Source organism: Stegodyphus dumicola, chromosome 6 (assembly GCF_044657685.1).
Source record: "Stegodyphus dumicola isolate Sdum_Otavi_A_Nest chromosome 6, ASM4465768v1".
Lineage (NCBI taxonomy): Eukaryota > Metazoa > Arthropoda > Arachnida > Araneae > Eresidae > Stegodyphus > Stegodyphus dumicola.
In genome coordinates, this window is record NC_140773.1 from 157,666,206 (window position 1) to 157,688,031 (window position 21,826).

The 21,826-nt window shown below is 34.5% G+C and overlaps 1 long non-coding RNA gene across 1 annotated transcript; it reads left to right on the top strand.

The window, feature by feature from the left end:
• Window positions 1-1,619: 1,619 nt before the first annotated feature.
• Window positions 1,620-17,639, top strand: LOC146996887 (uncharacterized). The gene is made up of 2 exons (XR_015041495.1): window positions 1,620-1,843; window positions 17,178-17,639. It is a non-coding gene; the product is annotated as an uncharacterized LOC146996887 (long non-coding RNA).
• Window positions 17,640-21,826: the final 4,187 nt, after the last annotated feature.

A 21,826-nucleotide genomic window follows, 5' to 3' on the forward strand; every position in this document is an offset into this window, starting at 1 on the left:
TGAATATCGAACGGTTTAAACCCTTCCACAGTTAGAAACCTGATAACGTCTCGCTGTTCCTCAATCGTCGAATTTTGCAATGTGAACGCCAAGATGTCATCACATGCCCTGCCGCATCAATCGGACGAAAGACAGAACTGCCTACTTCACTCCGGCGTCATGTACGGGCGACTGCGCATGCGCACAACCCCGTCGGCCACTATATTTGTGTCTTTAGAAGTCTCAAAGCGGAATATTCAAATTTCAACCGGTTTGGCTATTATGACGTTTCCTACCTTTTCATTCGAACACCCCTTATACTTCGGATTACAGAAGTGTTTTAAATGACGAAAGAAATTAAAAATAATAAAAATAGTACTATTATTATTATTTTTAAAAATTATCACGTGATAATTTTCGAGAAACAGCGAAATCTAACTGTAAATCGGTAGTGGATAATGTTACTGAAAAACTGTCATTGATGCTATAAGTAGCTGTAACCGTATCCGACGCTCATTTGCCTTCCAATAATTTCGAGACTACTAGTGATTTCTCGGCAGCAGGGAAAAAAACTTTGTAAGACCGGAGAGAGCTCAGAGTGAGTTCGGAGTATTGAGATATCTCGAGTTAGCTTCGCTCTTCAGATGCGCTTTACAGTGCACTGAGTTTAACGTTCTTAGTAGTTTGAAGTGTAACTACTGACTGTACTCTGTGTTATCTTGAAGAGTTGTGCGAGTATTTTTGTGAAAAGTTTCAGAACTGTTGGGAAGTGTTTCTTTTGGTAAAAGAAACTTTACTAAGCTGTCATCAGTTCATTCAATGTATTACGAACCCGTGTACGAACGGAACACGCTTGATATGTAGAAGACGTTAAGAGAGGTTGTTAGGCTTATCCTATGTTAATAACAGTTACTAGTTCAAATGGGCTTTGTGCCTGAAGGACTATTGTTTTCGTTTTGCGATTTTGCTTTGAATCACTATAAATGTACGTTTCACTTTTCAAACTGTTGCCACCAAATGTTAGAGTCCTGCATTATAATTGAAGAAATTAAATAATGAAAAATATGCATAAATGTATGTTTATTTCTAGAATTGGGATAAAACAACGTTACGTAGAGCCATCGAATTTTGAATGACGTAATCCTCCTACGAATATGGGCATGTGAAAGACTAAATTTGAAATTTGGAATTTGTTTAATTATCGATTTCATACTTGGTGAAACTTTAACGAATTTTTGATTAACAAACTCAACGATTTAAAAGCGAGCGATGGCGACACAACGGGGGGGGGAAACTTTTTATCTCCAGCGCGCGGAATTGTGTATCGGAAATTCTAAAGATAGGCTCATTTTAAAATTGTTTTGCGACATTGCTATTGAACTGAATTTTATGGTTTAAGTGCAGAGAACATGATACTTAATATATGAAGGTAACACACAAAACATTAAGAAAACGCCCCTTTGGGACGTAATTTAAAATCTGAAACTTTTCAGATTTTGTTTTTAGCTCCTTTCCTATCTCTCCTAATTTCAGCTTACAAATTTCTTACCAGAATGTATTTTCTCGAATCGAGTTTAATGCAAATGAGAAGAAGTAGTATTTAAGTCGAAACTGCACTGGCTTCGAGAGAGAGAGAGAAGCAGAGTTTCTGACTATCGCGTATTTGCCTCTTGGCCACTTCTGTCTGAGCTATTACTACGCTCGTCCGTATTACTGGCCGTTAATAGCTTCGTTAGCTAATTCGCAAAAAAGAACTTTAAATTTAAGGAATTAAATTGTTTTAAATATGAACAGCAATGCCAGAAACACTCTTCAGCCCACCAGGCATGACTGTCGACAAAAAATAAAGTAGGATGAATACAGAGTAAGTTTGAATTTAGTTTTCTGTATTAAAAAAATCGAATAAAATATTTTCCTTTTTTAATTGCTGTCTCTAAAAGTGTTTAGAGCTTTTATGAACTCCTAAAATATATGTTTCTTATTTTTCTGGAAGGAATTAAAAGGTTGCACGTTAAGAATTTATCTTGAAGTAATCGCTTCAATATACTTGTTATGATTTAGAAAAATTTGGAAGAATGAAAAAAAAATTGAATTGTTTTCCAGATACTTTTTGTCAAATCTGTTGACGAAATAAATTGAGAAATTCAAGGATAGATACTTCATTCTCTAATTTTTTTTTTTTTTTTTTTTTGTATCTTGTCAATGAATATAGATGTTTTCTTGGAAAAAACCGTTTTATTTTTCATTAAATAAAGATAAAAGATATTGGTACATTCTCATGATAGTCTCCATTTAAAAAAAAATTCCAAGAGAAAGCAAAGCAAGCTAAGAATATTTTACAGTATTTTTAAGATATCTGAAAAGAGCTTCATAAGCTTATCGTTGTAAATGGTATGGCGATGGGTATTTAGAACGGAAATTATAACGTTTTCCCATTTCGTATGAGGAAGAAAACTACAAGTTCTTCATTTCTATTTTTACTTCCAAGTTTTATTTTTTTCTCGTCCGCTGAAGTCCAGCATGCGTCTCTTATCTCATTCGAGAAGAGAATGATGATTACGTAATGCTTTTGTAGGTCATCAGTTCAACTTCGATTAAACAGCGTAACTTTTCAGTACGTAATATTTTTAAACACGTTCAATGATTTTAAGCGTTCGTTTCTGGTATACTTTTACATCGAACATATTATTAAGATGCAATTTTGTAACAGTTTTTCTCGAAGCGCTGTAATTGTTACTTTCGTAGTCATAATTCATTTAATAAGATTAAGTTTTAATATAATTGTTTTAGTAAGATGTTTGTACAACTGGTCTAATAATTGAGTGTGTTTAGAAGATATAAATAGAATTTACACTCTATTGTCACAGTTACATTTCATGCGATGTACTCCCTTGTTGTGAAGCTGCATAATATGCCGCAGTAGCGGATTTTACATAGCGCGTGCCTCCTGAAGCCTTAAATAAACTCTTTATAAATAAACTTTGTAAATAAACTCTTTAATCATAGCGGGTTTATCAGCGAAACAGTGACTGCACTTGCCCCTCGCATTTGGTAATATTTCTTCTCATTCTAAAAACTTAAATACTGAAAACATTAACTCAATAATATAGTAAAGAACGATTTTTTAAAGAGGTTTATTATCTTTGACTTCTTAAAGAAAATTAAACATTTCAAGACATAGAATGAAAGAGCAAATGAAAAATAACTCATATTCGCTTAATTTCAGATAGAAATATATATTCCGTTCGTAAAATGAATAATGATTTTTAAATAAAAAATGTCAAAATAATATTTAAAATAAATAATGTCAAGAGCTTAACACGCAAAAATACTTATGAAAAGAAGACTGCAATTGCGTTCTCTGAGAATGACTAAATAGGTTGGTGTTGGTGTATTTAATTATGGCAAAGCACACGAGGGCTATCTGCCTAAAGGGAGGGATGCCTTTCGTGGAGGACTTTCTAAGGGAAACTGGCTCGTATACTCGTTACACATGGGGAAAACCACGAAAACGCCCATGCAGCCAGCCCGTTCGCGGGATTCGAACCTCAGACCGAACTACCAGTGTTCAGCGTCTTTACCGCTCGGCCGCTGGTGGTCTGAATAGCTAAATAGAAAGAAACTACAGAAGAGCAAATTACTTGCATTGAAAAGATTCTACAGAGAGACCAGTAATTCCTTGATTTGGGGTTTATATTACGGCTCACTGAGAAAAGAAAGGAGAAAGAATAATTTCGTCTTAAGAGAAAAGTTTAACTTTTTAAACATTTAGAATTAAAGAAAGTTGTGGTATTAACAGCGTTTACTTGTATTAACGAAGATCGAATTATCCAAATTTTATTACACTTAAGTACATAATTTCTTGATTTTAGATACATATTCGATATTTTCATAGCGAAACTTTCCCTTTCAGTACAGCGTGAGTAACATCACAATGTGATATTGGTAACCTTCCGCATTGTAACGAAGAAATTCTGCATTTCCATAATTATTTTAACTACTTCATTGAAAACTTAAATATTAACAGTAACAGAACAAGGGAACAGAAAGTATTTGATTTGTTCCCCATAATTCCATACTTAAAATTCAGTTGAGGATTAACTACATTAAATGAGGCAGCTCTTTACAACTAGTCGTGTTTTTATTTTTAATGTGCATGAAGTTGTCCATTCTGTTCCAGTTGCTATGACATGGGGACTTAGTCAAATCATAATTGCTAGTTACTAATATTTAAATCTGGTAATCGCTTACGTTTTTTTCTGAAAATTCTCGACAACAAACGAAGTTTAGATTTTACTTTTCTAGAGAAATTTTCCGAAATATATCCTGTAAAATTTAAAAGCAATTTCAATCATTTCTTTTAAGAATAAGAAAATAGTAGTGAAAATATATATGACAATATGTTTCTTATTTTAAAATAAAATGGGTTAAAGATTTCCAGATGTTAAAAGTAGTTGATGAAACAGTTGCAAATATTTGGAAGATTGTAAACTTATTTAACCACTTTCTTGTTAACCTAATGTATTATAAAAGTATATAAAAGAAGGGGAATTAAAGGAGTTTTAAATTATAAGGTGGTTTTATGGAGACAGTGAATTACTGATTGTTATTAACATCGCTTACTTATATAAGTATAAATATATATATCAATCAAAAAGTACTAACTGATCTTAATATTTGCGTTAGGATGATAGAAGATTTGTGAGAACTGTTGAAATATTTTGGTGACATTTGCAGCACAGCGTGGGGCAGCCTGTAGCATAAGTGAAAAATAAAAGAAGTGGTTGTCTTAACAAAGGCAATCGGTAATGCAACAAACAGAGTCCTTAACATAGTAATAATAATTTAAAAAAAAAAAAAAAGCCATTCCTTTTGGTTTCTAGCAAATGTACAGTGGTCGATCTTGAATCAGGAAACTTTTGTTCTTCCACGTAGGAAATCAAGCAATAATAACGACGCTGTCGACCCTAGTGCATCTTGCCAATTGATCCGGCATCTTTTCCAATTGGCCCAGCAGTCTTCAACAACAGGATGGTGCAATGGGGCTGGTCGACCAGAATGAGGATCAACAAACAGTTCAGAAACTGAGGGCATTGAAGCAACGTAGAGTTGAAGACGAAAGCACTGCAACGTTGAAATCTGAACAGAAGCACTTAGCTTTAAACATGGCGGCTCCTGATTAAATCACAAAGCTTCCATGACATCATTTTCAAACCTTCACACACACACACACACACACACACCAAAAAAAAAGGGGGAGTGGGCCAAATTTCCAACGACATAAAAGTTTGTTAGAATAGTTTTTCTGTACTCCCTTGTGATTTTACTTTATTCAAAAATATAAGTATATATTTAAAAATATAAGTATCATATGCTAAAAAAGTTCTTTTCGCAAAGGGTAACAGTAAGATGGATCATAGAACATCTTAATTTGTAGAAGTTGTCCTTGCTTCGTAAGAAGATTGAGAAACTCCTGTGCTATTATAATTTTTCTGAATATTTAAGGGAAGAAATTTCGATATAATATTAAGAAAGTAAGAAGTGCTAAAATTTCTGTTTGTAAATTAAAAAATTAATGATGAAATAAAACAAAAATTTAAACTTATTTCAAAGGGATGAATTACTGAACTTGATCAGATTTGTGTGGACCTATGAGAGTACCATCCCATGCTGGTTCGCGTTATTTTGTTACTTTCATAGACGAGAAATCACGTTATGTCGAAGTCAGTTTTCTTAAAACTAAAGATGAAGTGAAAAATGCATTCTTTAAATACAAAGCTGCGGTCGAAAATCGTCTAGGAAAGAAAATAAAAATCCTTCGGACTGATAACGGTCTTGAATATCGCGGAGAAGAATTTAATAAATATATTCAAGAATGCGGAATTAAACGAGAATTCTCTGCACCTATGACTCCTCAACAAAATTCGAGAGCTGAACACATGAACCGCACTTTAACTGAAATGGCCAGATGTTTGTTACTACAAAGTAATCTTCCCCAATCCTTTTGGGTTGAAGGTTGAATTGTGCTGTTTATATTCGTAATCGTTGCCCGAATCAAAGCCTGGGAGTAAACAAAACACATTATGAGTTATTTTTTGGCATCAAGCCAACTGTATCTCACTTCAAAGTATTCGGACAGAAATGTTTTGTACTTAATAAAAAGTCTAAAGGGAAATTCGATCCTCGATCAGAAGAACATATATTTGTAGGATACTCAAATGAATCGAAAGCATACAGGCTGTGGAATAAAAATTCGAGAAAATCGTTATAAACTGAGATGTTAGATTTATTGATAAATTTGAAAACTGTACTAATTATGATAGAGATTTAGAAGTTTTATTTCTCCAAAATATTCCTGATAAAAATAAGGAAGAACCTTTGAATGTAAAGCAAATATCGGCTGATGAAATAACAGAAGACCCCTAAAATATGGCAGAAGCATCTGCTGAAACATCTGATAATGAAGATTCTGATCCCGAAGCAATACCTGAAATGCAGATTAAAAGGGGGCCAGGTCGTCCAAAGAAAGTCAAGACTGGGAAGCCAGGAAGACCAAAAAAGGAGTACCACAATATAAACATAGAAAAGGAAGAAGCACAAATTGCTGAAGAAGATACAAATCCGACATTAGAAGAAGCATTAAATGGAAGTTATTCTGAAGAATGGCATAAGGCTATGCAAATTGAGTATGAAGCACTTGTTAAAAATGGTGCATGGAAATTAGTAAAGCGATCACAGAACAAAAAGGAAATAGAATGTAGCTGGGTTCTTAGAACGAAATATAATGCAGATGGAACAGTTCAAAAGAGAAAAGCTCAGTTGGTTGCTAGAGGATTTGCACAGGAACCTGGAATTGATTTCAATGAAACCTTTGCTCCAGTAGCCAGAGCAAGCTCTATAAGAACTGTGATTGCATACAGTGCTGAACAAGACCTTATGTTATATCAACTAGATTTTGTTATGGTAAAACGTTGCGCGCCTCTAACTAGCACGCAACCAAGAGGTGACTGTGAAAGCTTGTATAAACCACAGAGTCTTATAAAGGGTTTAAGTCCCTTTTTATTCAACGTACTAATTTACAATTGCGTTCTCTTGACGCTTACAAACGGTGCCAACTCGGCAGTCAAAATAAAAATAAAAACCTGAAAAGAAATTAAAGACAATATTCTAACTACGAGGCTCTCTCAAATAACTAACTCACCGCGTTTTACAATACGGCTGCTAATTCAGCAGACTTGAAGCTCACTGGAACAATTGCAACTACTTCCCGCCAAGCACATAGGCCGCAACGCGGGGTTTTTCAAATCTCTATAACTACCTCCGCGCTCGCTAAGTAAGAATAACTCTCTCTCACCGAACTTGTTTCCTTCTATTTAAATCATACTACTTCCGCTGATAATTTGAATGCTTGCGCGTTCTACTCAAATTTACATATTCTGGCATTGGCAGTTCCAGGGGAAAGTAAGGATTGACAGGAAAGATAGTTTAAACTTAAAATAAATGTTAGTTAAAATAAATATAAACCCTACATTTGCCGCTGCCAGAATTTGGAAAACTTGGAAGCAGGTCCTACAAACGACCTGTTGTAAGTTTATCTAATTCTGAACTAACTGGCGAAAGCCTCGTTTACACAAAAATAATCTTATGTAACAATTAAAATTCTGTTACTCTTTACAAAGGTTTCTTCTTACAGCAACTTTTCCTGGACTTCATCAATCAATCTTGGTCTTTCCTTCCAGCATCTGGAAGGAATAAGTATCAGTATCTTTCTACATACATTATAATTTACACTTTCTTGACACAATAAATTTTTGTTTTTAACGTTTCGTTTTTCTTAGTTATTGCTTACTTCACATTCATTCAATTTTTCAAGCATTAATTTAACTTTACCCTGGCTCTCCACCGTGTGTGGTGTCAAACGGGAATATTCGTGTTTTAGTCTTACAACACTTCCCCTAACCACCATGATTTGTTAGGATTCAACAACCAAATAGACACACCTTACTCGACATTCTACAACTCAATGAGCTACTTTAATATTCTTAAAAATTCAAATGTAGGTGGAGAACCCTACAAAACACATTCATTCTAACTTCCCCCTCATTCATCTTTTAAACATGCAGGCTTTCGCTCTAAAGCATGACTTTACAGTTTAATACTTAAATTTTGACTTCATTGCTTTTAAGCATTCACTTTTAGCATCTACAATTTTATGCTTCTAGACTAAATTCTACTTTTACATAACATGCAAGTATTTACCTACATTTACAAAAGTTTAATACATATGCTTTTTACAATTTACCATAAAATGAATAAGAGAAAATAAATTTTTACTTTACTCATCCTTCGCCAAGCTGGCGGCACTGAAACTAAAATTCTTATTAGTACATACAAGAATACGAAGTTATTTTTATCTCCGGCCAAATTTTGGCTTTAACATAACAGAATTAGTCTTTCGACCAACAGAAAATGCTTGTTTTTAGCTTTTACACTTAAAGAAAATAATACTTTTGCCTTAGCTAAATAAAGTAAAACAAAACTAAGTCTCAACCGAGACATATTGACTTTCGTCAAAACATAGAACTTCGTACTTATGCATAACATTTCGGAACAAAACAGAAAAATATTTATAGAAGGTTTTAACTTATCTTTGAGTTTTCGATACTTGAAACTCCGTCATCCGTTTTTGACAAAATTGATCCCAAGTTAGAGGTGTCATGGATGTCAATCTTCTCCTTGTTGATCTCCAATTGTCGTCCCCGTTGATCTTTCTTTTGCGTCCTCTACATGCTGGCCTCTTGACGGAGTAATCGTCTGGTTGTTGGCTTTTGCGTTTCTGCCTGGGACGGCTGGTCTTGACGTCCTCCGGTCTGGAGTCCTTGAATTTCTTCTGTTCCTCGTACTTCTGTGCTTCCTGTTGGCGTTCCAGTTTCCGGAACGGCGGCCTTGCTGACACCTGACTCTGTGGCCGTGTGCGCGTTCTTCTTGATGTGTAATTCCTCCTGCCATCCTTTGTAGGTGGTGTTTTTCTTTTTACCACGGTTTCTTTACCCGGTTCATCTGTACTTTTGTTTTTCTTAAACGCCGGAGTTTGATAATCATTTTTTCTTTTTGATACCGACGTCCGGGTTGTAGAAGTGCTAGGTCTCTCTTCAGTTCTCCGTTTCTTGGGTGGTGGAATAGTTGTTGCAGTCTCTGGCCCTTCTATTTCGTTTAGACTTGAGTCCTGCAAGAAACTTTTAAGGATTTCAAAATCATTGGGATTATAGTATTTTTTCACCTGGTCGGGACTTGCTTTACAGATTTCCCCTCTCTCGTTTTTAAGATATAAAACTACTCCTTTGATTTCCTGAATTACATAGGGGCCTTCAAACTTTGGAGCTAGCTTTGCCATAAAATTGTCTGGGGCACTTGATAAAGAAAATTTCCGTTTCAATACTTTATCACCAACTTTAAAATCTGCTTCACGGCGTTTTTTATCGTAATAAATTTTCTGCCTATTTCTTGCCGTATACGAGGTTTTAAGCGCCTGATCAATTAGTTTTTGCACGTCCTTTTGTTTGAATTCCTGCTCTCTTTGTTGCACAAAGAATAATTTATCTAAAGGCGTAATTAACTTTCTGCCTAAAAATAATTCTGCTGGAGTTTTTCCCGTAGTATCATGATGTGCCGTTATTAAAGCATAAGCTAATTCATTTATGTAGCCATCCCAGCGCTTGTGATGTGTGCTAACGTAACTGCGAATTATTTTTACAATGTTTTTATTAACTCTTTCTGCTATGTTAGCCTGTGGTCTATACGGAACCATTTTGATATGGCGTATATCAAGTCCATTGCATATGTTTTCAAATATTTGACTAATGAATTGTTTTCCGTTATCGCTAATGACTTTTATCGGTGCACCGTATTTTAAAATGTATCTGTGTAAGAATGCATCTGCGACTGTTTTGGCTGACGCGCGTTTAAGTGGAACAATTTCTATCCATTTTGAAAAATGATCTACTATTACTAAAAGAAAACGATTTTTATTTAACTCGCTCTGGGGGAAGGGACCAAGGAGATCTATGCCTAAAATTTCATTCGGAAATGTAGCGCGAATGCTATTTAAGTACCCGGCCGGGCTGTAATTAATATCATTTATTAACTGACATTGATTGCAGGACCTGACATACGCCGTTACTATTTTGTATAATTGCGGGAAATATACCGCCTCGCGTACCCTTTTTAAAGTCTTTCTGACCCCGAGGTGGCCCGCTGTTTTTTTTTTCGGGCAACTCCCTCAAAATGCTTAATCGAAGCGAGGCTGGGATGACTGGCTTATACTCAAGATTTTCGTTCGTTGTTTTCGTATAGAATAATAAATTATCTATTATTTCATAGTTTTTTGCTCTATTTCTTATCGCATCGATATCTGTATGCTCAAAGCCTTCGGGGTCTTTCAAATAAGCATAGATATTTCCAAATTCAGGATCAGCTTTCAGTTCAGTAATAACCGTATCTCTAGAATCTAAAATTTTTGAAGTCAACACAGCGCATTTAAGTTCATTACCTTCCTCGTCCAGTTTTATACGAGAAAGTGCGTCAGCTACATTGTTTTCCTTACCCGGTTAATATTTTATTGTGATATTATATTCTTGGAGTTTTAAAGCCCATCTTATTAACCTGGGCGTTAGGTTTTTTTCCGAGTAAAGTCTACCAACAGCCGCATGATCCGAAAAGACAGTTACTGGCGATTTGCCGAAATAAACTCGAAATTTGTGTACAGCCATTAATACGGCTAATGTTTCTCTTTCTGTAGCTGTATAATTCCTTTGTGTTTGATTCAATGTTTTACTAAAAAATGCCAGCGGATGGTTATTTTGCATAAGAACCGCCCCACCGCATAGTCTGATGCATCTGCCGCAATTTCCAGGTTTTCGTCCCCCTCAGGGAATTTTAAAACAGGGGCATTAATAAGCGCTTCTTTTAATCTTTCAAAAGCCGTGTTAACTTCCGCTGTCCACGTAAATTTACTCTTTTTTCTTTTGATTACTAAGAGTGGTTCAACAATATTAGCGAAATCTTTTATGAAAGATCGATAGTAAGAACATAGTCCAAGGAAAGACGAAAGTTTCTTGGCGGTGTTGGGCGGTGGGAAATTCTTAATAGCTTTTATTTTTGAATCTTGCGTTTCTATACCCTTTTGCGAAATTTTATAACCGAGATATTTAAGTTCTTTAGTTGCGAACTTGCATTTTGAGGCGTTAATTGTAAGACCGGCCTCTTTTAATAATTTAAAAACTTGTTCGAGATCACTAATGTGTTGTTCCAACGTTCGTTATAATTATATCATCTAGATAAATTAAAGTTGATTTTCCTAGGACAGGCTTTAGAACAATGTCCATAGCTCTCGTGTTGTTCCAACGTACTACTCGTTATAATTATATCATCTAGATAAATTAAAGTTGATTTTCCTAGGACAGGCTTTAGAACAATGTCCATAGCTCTCTGGAATGTTGACGGGGCCCCACACAACCCAAAAGACATGCATAAAAATGCATAAGTGCCCGATTTTGTTATAAACGCGGTTTTATGTATATCTTCGGGTCTCATAGCTATTTGATAGTAGCCAGACGTTAAGTCCAAAGTAGACATATATCTCGTCGATTTGATCTGTCTAATGATCTCGTCTATAACCGGCAAAGGGTAAACTGGGAATTTAGTTATGCTATTTAGTTTTCTATAATCGATAGCAAACCTCCAAGCCCTTTTATCCGAAGGAGGAAACTCGTTCTTTTTCCTACATAGTACGACTGGACTCGCGTATTCACTATTTATGGGCGTTATTATTTTATTCTTTAACATCTCCTGAATATGTTCTTCGATGATTACGTCTTTTTGTTTGTCATAGCGGTAAGGTTTAGTCCTACAAGGTTTTTCGGCATTTAATTGAATCTTGTGAGTTACAATCTGACAGTTTCCCGGCTTTTCTGAAAACAAATGAGAAAAATTACTCACCACTTGCTGTATTGCTTTACTTTCCTGGTCATTCAAATGGCTAAGGTCCAATTCAGGTGTCTCCACCGGTTCCACCACCCTCTGGTCCATCTCCAGCACCACGGAACTATCTTGAAAATTTAATTTGGCCCTCGCGGCCCTTAAAAAGTCCATACCTAAAATAAGAGAGTGTTGGAGGTGTTTCACCACAAAAATTAATACTTTGAGATTTTCCTCTTTTACCTGTACGTTTAATGCTACTTTCCCGATGCAGTGACATGTTTTTCCTTGCGCCGCTATAATTTCCGTATTTCTGGTTTTAAAGAGTCGTATCCTATAAAAATTCTTTTTGAAGAACTTTTCACTCATGAAATTGCCTTCTGCCCCTGTATCGATGAGGGCTTCTACTGGTACATCGCCAACCAGGACTTGTATAATTGGTAGCTGTGAGTTTTTTACGATGACTGTATTTAGATGTCTATTTGAGGGTTTTTCTAAAACTTCCGGGGTCTGGACCCTCCCTTTCACAGGCCCCTCTAGTCGTTTAAAGCTTTCCTTTCAATCTGTGTCTTCTGGGTACGCGGATGCTTATTTTCAAATTTTCTTTTTGGGCCTTGCCCTTCAAGTTTCGATGCGTTAGCTTGATAGTTCTTTCCCCCATATGAGCGATTTCCATTTCTTGTTTCCTCCTTCCTTCTGGTACTTTGAGAATATGTTTCCCCTCTCGCTCTTTCCGCGATTTTGAAACTTCACCGCCAATTCGAAAAGTTCCTGCAATGTGGTTGGGTTTCTAATTTCAAAGTAGTCTTGGACAGCGGGTAACAATCTTGGTAATATTATTTCAATAATCTCCACATCGGGTTTTTTCCCATACAACATATCCGTTAGCTTGATTTTTCGTAAAATAAAGTCCGTCAATTGTGCTGTATCCCGTTGATAGAAACTATATAGCTCGGCTTCCAGCCGTGCGCGATCTTTCACTATGGGGAAGGCCTTTACTAACGATTTTTTGAAATTTTCAAAAGTATACGTCGGGCTTCCAAATTCACCTAGAAGAAATTTGCCTATATTTTTCCACCATAGCGCGGCCTGTCCTCTTAGTGCTGATGTGGCGATAGCAACTTTTTGTCTTTCGGGCACAGGATAGAGCTGAAAGTGGTTTTCTATACCTTCTAAAAATACGGACACCGAATTTTTTCCGTCGAAATAGACGTTTGGCTTAATTGATGCTCTCAAAGTCTGGACCAGGTATCCAAATCCTTCTAACTGCGTTGTCATTTCTTGGTGTTGTCCAGCGGCTTCCATCCAGTTTTCGGCCATTTCAGTTCGATAAGTGTTCGGGCGCCAATATAACGTTGCACGCAACTAAGAGGTGACTGTGAAAGCTTGTATAAACCACAGAGTCTTATAAAGGGTTTAAGTCCCTTTTTATTCAACGTACTAATTTACAATTGCGTTCTCTTGACGCTTACAAACGGTGCCAACTCGGCAGTCAAAATAAAAATAAAAACCTGAAAAGAAATTAAAGACAATATTCTAACTACGAGGCTCTCTCAAATAACTAACTCACCGCGTTTTACAATACGGCTGCTAATTCAGCAGACTTGAAGCTCACTGGAACAATTGCAACTACTTCCCGCCAAGCACATAGGCCGCAACGCGGGGTTTTTCAAATCTCTATAACTACCTCCGCGCTCGCTAAGTAAGAATAACTCTCTCTCACCGAACTTGTTTCCTTCTATTTAAATCATACTACTTCCGCTGATAATTTGAATGCTTGCGCGTTCTACTCAAATTTACATATTCTGGCATTGGCAGTTCCAGGGGAAAGTAAGGATTGACAGGAAAGATAGTTTAAACTTAAAATAAATGTTAGTTAAAATAAATATAAACCCTACAATGGCTTATGCTAACGGTGATTTAAAAGAATAAATTTTCATGGAACAAGCTAAAGGTTTCGAAGACCAAAATAATCCTGATTATGTATATGCTTTGCAAAAGTCTCTTTATGGTTTGAAACAAAGTGGACGACAGTGGTATGAAAAATTAGACAAAAAACTCAAAACCTTCGGATTACAACCATTACAATCATACAGTATGTATGATTGTAATACATACTGTATGATATATACTGTATGTGTGTATACAGGATGAAAACATCTCAAGGTGAGTTAATTCTAATTTTATATGTGGATGACTAATAATAGCAACAAATTGCTGTGATTTATATGCTGAACTTAAAGGTTATCTTTCTAAAGAATTTTATGTTAAAGATTTAGGCAAACTTCATTATTGTCTTGGAATAGAATTTAATCAAGTTGTAAATAATAATTCTATTAGTTTATCTCAGCAGAAATATTTTGATAATATTCTACGAAGGTTTAATATGCAAGATGCAAAACCAGTAGCAACTCCTTTAGATCCTAGTGTAAAATTAAGTACAGAAATGTGTCCTTCTGAAACTGAAAAGGAAGAAATGAACAAAGTACCTTATCGCCGTCTAATTGGTTCGCTTATATATCTTTCTGTGTTTACTAGACCGGATATTACATATGCCGTCAGTCATTTGAGCCAATTTAATAACAATCCTAGAAAATTACACTGGTTGGCTGCAAAGCGCGTTCTTCGATACTTAAAAGTAACTAAAAATTATTGTTTAAGATTTCGAAAGACTGTAAAAGCACTTATTGGATATACCGATGCCGACTGTGCGTCTGATGTTAATACTAGAAAATCGTATACAGGTTACCTATTCAAGTTTGCTGGAAATCCAATAACATGGGAATCACGAAAGCAACAAACTGTTGCATTATCAAGTACTGAAGCAGAGTACATCAGTCTTTCAGAAAGTGCCAAAGAAGCAGTTTATTTACGTCGTTTTCTTAAAGAATTAAATTTTACTGCTGATTATCCAACCATTATATACTATTGTGATAATCAAGGTGCACAGAAGCTTATGAAAAATGCTGTTTATCACTCACGCACTAAACACATAGATATTAGACATCATTTCATTCGTGAAGTTTATGAAAGAAGTGAAATAGACGTTAAATATGTGCCAACAGAGAAAATGCCTGCTGATGTACTGACAAAAACAGACTGCTTCGAAGCATTCTAAGTGCTGTAAATTAATTGGAATAACTGTAAATGATTGATGTTTATTTTTTTTCAGCCGCCAAACGTCAAAAGGGGCACTGTTGTATCATAAATTATAATACGACGTTTAGCTTAAGAGCGCTTCTCCTGACGCATGCAGCGTTCGCGTTTATTGCGCGGTGATGGCGTATCTGTTTGAATTACGTATATATGTAGTATATGTATACTATTCTTACTTCTTCGCCTTTTCTCAGCTGTACGCAACTATGTTTAAGTTAATCTCTGTCATTAAAAATGTTCATTGATGTTACAATCTGTTTAGGCTCATTTATTTCTTCAATTTCCAATTGAAATAAAATGTGAAATTAGCAAAAGAAGCAATATAGCGACTTATCAATTTCTTCAGAACCCAGACAACCATAAAAAACATATTTTAGAATACTTTTAAAAATTAAATCTACAAAACAGGAAAAGGAATATGCCCATTAAATTTATCTATATCAGAAAATTTAAGAGAACTGAAATCTGTTGTTCATGTTAAATTACAAAGTGAGATTTAAAAGTGAGTTTGTTATCAAGTATGATACCTAGGTATGTGACTTCTCGTTTTCAGCGTATTTCCTCTTCAATAACGTGGGAATAGGTGACAGACTGAGTGACTGACTTTTACGAAATATAACTGCATTTGATTTGTTGTTATTAACTGAAATTCTCCAATCTGTAAGCCATGCCAAATCTGAAGTTGGCTAGCCAATACTGAAGTTGACAGTAACTATTTTCTAGTGTTTTGTGTGACAGTAGCTGTGTTATCACTGAAGAGTGTTATTTATACTTCTGAGTGCTTATGTGTCTGAGCCTATGCATTTCCAGTCTGGACGTTAAATGATCTCATATGGAGGAAAGAAGGACTAATACAAATTAGATTACCTAGAAGATTAGTTTGATTAGTTTTATAAATTAAGCAAAAATATCAGACGCTGTCAAATGCAGCACTAAGAAAGACCGTGCGTGTAGGCAATTTGCTATTGAAGCAATCACTAATAGTGTCGCCGATATGAAAGAATTGTGTAGCTGTTATGTTTTAACTTAAATCCAAGTTTCTCGTGTAGTAGAAAGGTGTATGATAGAATGGTAATTCGAATGTAGTGGAGTATGATCTTTTCTGCAATTTTAAAGGGAGATAAGCTAACTGGTCGATGCAAAATTATACAGGTATTTTATTTTGTGAAATACTGTACTTTGGAAGAAAAAAACGTTTATATAAATTTTTAACGATAATCTATATCATTGCATTCTTTTAAAAATTAAAATAAAGTTTATTGTGCAAAAAAAGTAGAAAGAATGTTTAAAAATAGATGATAGTCCCCCCATTTTTTTTTATTAAACACTGAAATTCAAAATTCTGATATTTGTGATTGGCATGTATACAATCATAATTAGTAACATCATACTTATATGCAAGAAATAAAGTAAGGTACAAGATGACTAGTTTTTAATAGCAAATTGTCATTTAGCATAGCTTTGCTTATATCATTCAACTGCCAACGGCGATTGCAAGTTATTCTTCGAAATGTAATAAATGTGTCATTACAACAGCTTTCCCCATATGTGTAGAGGAATTGAAAATCTGAATAAAAATAATACAAAGGTATTTACATGATGACAAATATGAAATAAAAAGAAACAAATCCATTTTATAGCCCATGGCAATTTTTTTTCCATTATGACCTTTGAACCGTTATTGATAATATAAATAATAAAATGTTTTCCTGTTTGACGGCCAGCGTTCGAAATGGGGCCACTTCTCGAATTCGCCAGCTAATCTAGTTCAAGATTCAATTGTAATGTTTACTGCAACAAACGTTTGTAATTATGTCGGCCTTTGACCGGATAGCTCTAGGATTATCAAAGAGTAACAGGGCAAAGTTAGAAATTATTTTTATTTCGCTTTTAATGATTTTTAGTGAAACTGACATTCTTTTTCATTAAAAGTAAATGTTGTAAATGTTAAAAGCTACATTTTATCATTAGTTTGTATAAAAATATTTCCGGATCACTAAATTAAATAAAAATAAACGTATTGAAGATAATATAAAAAAATAAGTAAATAAAAATTTTTATTATAGGTATACTCACAAAGATGTAAAAGTTACACCAGCACCTTCGGAGACAACATACACATTTGAGGCTAAAACAGACAGAAGACGCACTGACTCACGAACTATGAATATTGCAGTTTTATCCGTCGAAAACTCTTCAGGATGCTTTTGCAGTAGCAAATGTTTGACAGATTGATGTTAATGTACGCGAGAAAATAGATCATGTAGCTTCAAATGTCATAACAAATTAGATTGATGAGAAAGAAAACTAAACAGATTTTTCATGCCGGTAAGATTATCTCTGAAATGATTTGTTCAGCTGATATAAATACATGTCATAAAATAAATGTAACTTTGCTATCAAGTTGCATTAGTCAATAGAATTTCTTTACATCGTTCATTAAATATTTATGAAAATTCCTTTAATTCTTGTCTTTTATTTTTATTTATTTATTTGTGGCGCAAGGCAATCTTCATAAAATTTTAACTATGTATTAATGGTAACTAATAAAGATGCCAACAATAAACATAGTAGCTTTTATTAGTTCAATTATTAAATAATAGATATACCTTTGGTTCTTCATCAACAAATATAGGTAAGAAACAGACTAGCCGCTTACGATCACTATTAGTTTATTTGTTTTATGTGATTATTATGACCAAAGATAATTAATGATCCATAAGCTCTTCTATATGAAGTAACTCTCGGTAAGAAAATAATTCAAAACTCCTTACCCGTTTATTTACTGCCCGGGCAGACATTCATCTTGATGCTTCTATCTTCTAACTCAACTTATATATATATATATATATATATATATATATATATATATATATATATATGGGGGTGTTCTCTTTTAAATCAGAGCATGAGAGCACGTAGTATTTTAAATATGCTTTATTTTAATAGAAAGAAATAAAAGTGATTGAGATAAATTAAGTAAAGATGAAGTTAACAGTATGCAGGATTCATGTAATGATGCACAATCACAGACAGTCCTTTACACAAACGACGATGGCTAGCTTTAAATATTATAATCAGCTAAAAGCATAACAGCTAAAGGTAAAAAATCAAACGAAGACCGTCTGTCTTCTTCAACTCTTGAAGGCATACGAGCCGTCTGCTCGCATCTACCCTTCACTCTCGACCACGTCTGGAGGCTATCTGATGCTGTCTGGAATGATTCGCGCTGAGCTATACTGATGAAGTCAACTGGTACTTCGCTAAGTTGGCATCGGGCGTCAGCTGGTACTTCGCTAAGTTGGCATCGGGCGTTGACGATTCCCACATATATATATATTATCAGCTAAGTTTGAAATCTGTTATTCTACAGGATGCCTAGGCATTTTACAGAATGGCAAAAACTGACCGAAAATATATGAAACGATTAAACATTTCACTCATTAGCTAGAAACTCTACAGAATGCAAAATTCATTTCGAATAACTGAAACTATACTTACCAGAAGTTAATAAATGATGTAAATGTGCCAAAACGACTACTAAGAAGGAACTACGAGACAACTGGTTGCTGAATCGTTATGATGTGATGTTTGGGGAAAATAAAAATGAACTCATTTATCCTGTTAAAGAAGGTGTCAATACTATACAGTGTTACTTCACGGACAGTGAGTTATTTCACGTTCATGAAACTCATTTGACTGTTAGACACGGAGGACGCGACAGAATGTTGAAAAAACTTTCAACCAGATATAAAAACTTTCCTTGGAATAATATTGAACTGTACATCCACCTTTGCGAAATCTGCCAGAAAAAAAAGGGGGTGTCAAAAAAGGCATTATCGTGAAACCTATGATTTGTTTTTCTGAATTTAATTTCCGTTGTCAGACCGATCTTATTGATTTCTAGTCTCACCAGATAGAAAATACAAATTTATTATGGTGCATCAAGGTCATCTAATTAATTTTTTACGTATTTTGAATAAAATATTATTAATGTCAGTCTTAGATTATTTTTTCAAAATAGCATTTGTATTTTTGAGTAATGAACTGATTTGAAACTATAACCCTATGATGAAATTTTTTTCATACTTTGCCTAAAGAGCATTTGCCCTTATATAGAACTCAAAATATTATATAGTATATATACAATACCCTTATATAGTATTATAAACAATAAAGAATATAATAATTCTCATATTTCCTACATTGACTAAAAACACGAGGCATTCTACAAAATACCGAGGTATTCTATAGAATGCCGGCATTTCATAAATTGCCGGTAACAAATATATGTCTACAATAATTCAATTTTGATGGCATTTTGTATTTTTTAATAAACTAAAATCCAGGAAGCTACAACTGTAATATATTTTTACAGAAAAACACACATATCATGTCATCCTTATGGCACGTTTCAGTTTGCTCAGCTGTGTCTACAATGAAATTCAATCCACATCTAAATCGAAATTCACAATTGGCAACAGGCCATCTTCGCCTTTTCTCCTTATTGTCTGGAGGGAATTTTAGATGCATTTTCAACAGTGCCTCTATATGATCACTCTTTTCGATTATTTTCATATTTTTGTAGCGAAAAAGATTTCTAATTGTGTTTTGACAGTTACATCAGAGCTTTGACAGAGCTCTGATGTTAAGCAGAACTTTTGACAGTTAAATCCTTAAAACGTAAACAAACCTTTCATCATCTAAGGATTTGGGTTTATTAGATTCCGTCAATCGAGCTATCTCCTTAAGGGAAGGGATGTGTTCGTAGAGGAATTTCTAAGGAAAACTTTTTTGTATTCATATTATGCTTTGGGAGAACAAACAAAGCTACGCGATCAAGTCTTTCACCGGGTTTTGAAACCAAGCTGCCAGTATTCGTCGGTTTATATGCTTGGCCATAGGTGGGCACTACAAGTTTACATAAATCTATTCGACAAGCTTTTGATAGCATCTGAAATTTTCTTATTACGGATAAGTGATTAAATTTGCCAAATTTGGAGATTTTGTTTTATCTTAGCCTTGTTTTTTAAAATTAAACACGATGTCAGAAAACCTGTTTATTTGATTTGTAATGTATTTTGCAGTAATTCACAAAACAGGCAAACTTCTTATTAGAACATAAATTTTATTTCTAATTCACGGAGATAGATAATTTGAAGAAATTCTTTAGTGGAAAAACTTTCATACTACTACTAGCTGATAAAAACTTCAGAATCTAATTTTAAAACAATTTCTTACGTTGCTGAGCAACGGTAACATAATATAAATATGGCGTTGCCACTTCAACAATAAATATGGTTATTTAATAAATAACAAGATATTACAACCTCTCCCCCCTCTAGATAAACTTTAACTTATATTTTTATAAATTAAAGTTTATGGTTTAAAAAAAAAAAACAATGTAAGCACAATACAGTATTGAAATACAAGAATTTAAAGAAGAATTAAACAAGAAATAACATAATAACAATATACACTGAGGAAGAGAGGAAGAAACAAAATATTTTTTTACCTATATACAGAAACAAATTATTTAATCAGGCCAGGAAGTACGACTTAATGCGTCTACATTTTTATGGTTTTTACCACTTCGATGAACGACCGTGTAATTGTAGGGTTGTAGTACTAGTGCTCATCTCATAAGTCGCGGATTTAGACTCACATTATTTTTGAGCCAAACTAATTGATTATGATCGGTCATGATGAGGAATTTAGTATGCCCGTCTAAATAACATTGAAGTTTCTTGACAGCAAATATTATGGCGGCGCATTTCTTTTCTGTGGTAAAGTACTTTTTTCAGTTTTTGTAAACTTCTTACTGAGGTATACTACTGGATGTTCATTGTCCCGTTCATCTTTTTGAGCTAAAATGACACCCATTCCAGAGTCTGAAACATGAATTTGCAAAATAAACTCCTTATTTAAATCAGGTGAGTGTGACAGAGGCTTTTGTGGCACTTTTGCTTCTTCAACAACTCGCTCTTGTCTGTTTAGTTTCTTTAAAAACTTCTCCTTGACTTGCATCTCAACTCCAGAACTTGGTAATTCACCTAGAGCTTTTAAATGAGAATCGTTTAATTTTGTCAGTTCTTTCTTGTCAAATAGTTTTTGCTCTTTGCAAGATGAACCTTTGTTCTTATCTGTTACTTGCACTCTCATTGAATGTGGCAACTTTGAGTATCCTTTATCATGTTTGTGTCTCTTTACTAAATTTTATGACGCGTGCTTAGCTTCTGAACGTATTTTTAATTTCTCAGCTGTAGTAACACCTTCATGAGTTCTTTTATCAGAAGTTCTTTGATCTGCTGTTAACAAACTGTCAAAAACAACTTTATGTTTTGGGGAAGAAAGAACTGAGGAACTTGTAGAGGAATAATCACACACATCCATAGACGATGAATCACCAGGTAAATAAGGTGAGTCAACTTGTAAGGATCCTAAGTTTTACTAATGTTTATTTTATTTTAAAATTGTACTATCACTTCTTATTTTCTACTTCCGGCCAGAATTAAACGCTTTAACTTGTTTATGCAAATTATCTTGCTAACGCCAAGTACTCAAGTTGTGGCTTTTTGCCGAGAGAGAGAGGAAGGAGTTATAGGAAGCAAGCCGCTTGCCACTGTAGTTTTACGAGTTTTCACTCTGTTGCTGGTTGCTTTTAAGGCCAGAGGTTTAGCCCTCTTGTTATTTGCAAACGTATTGTAGTTTAAGC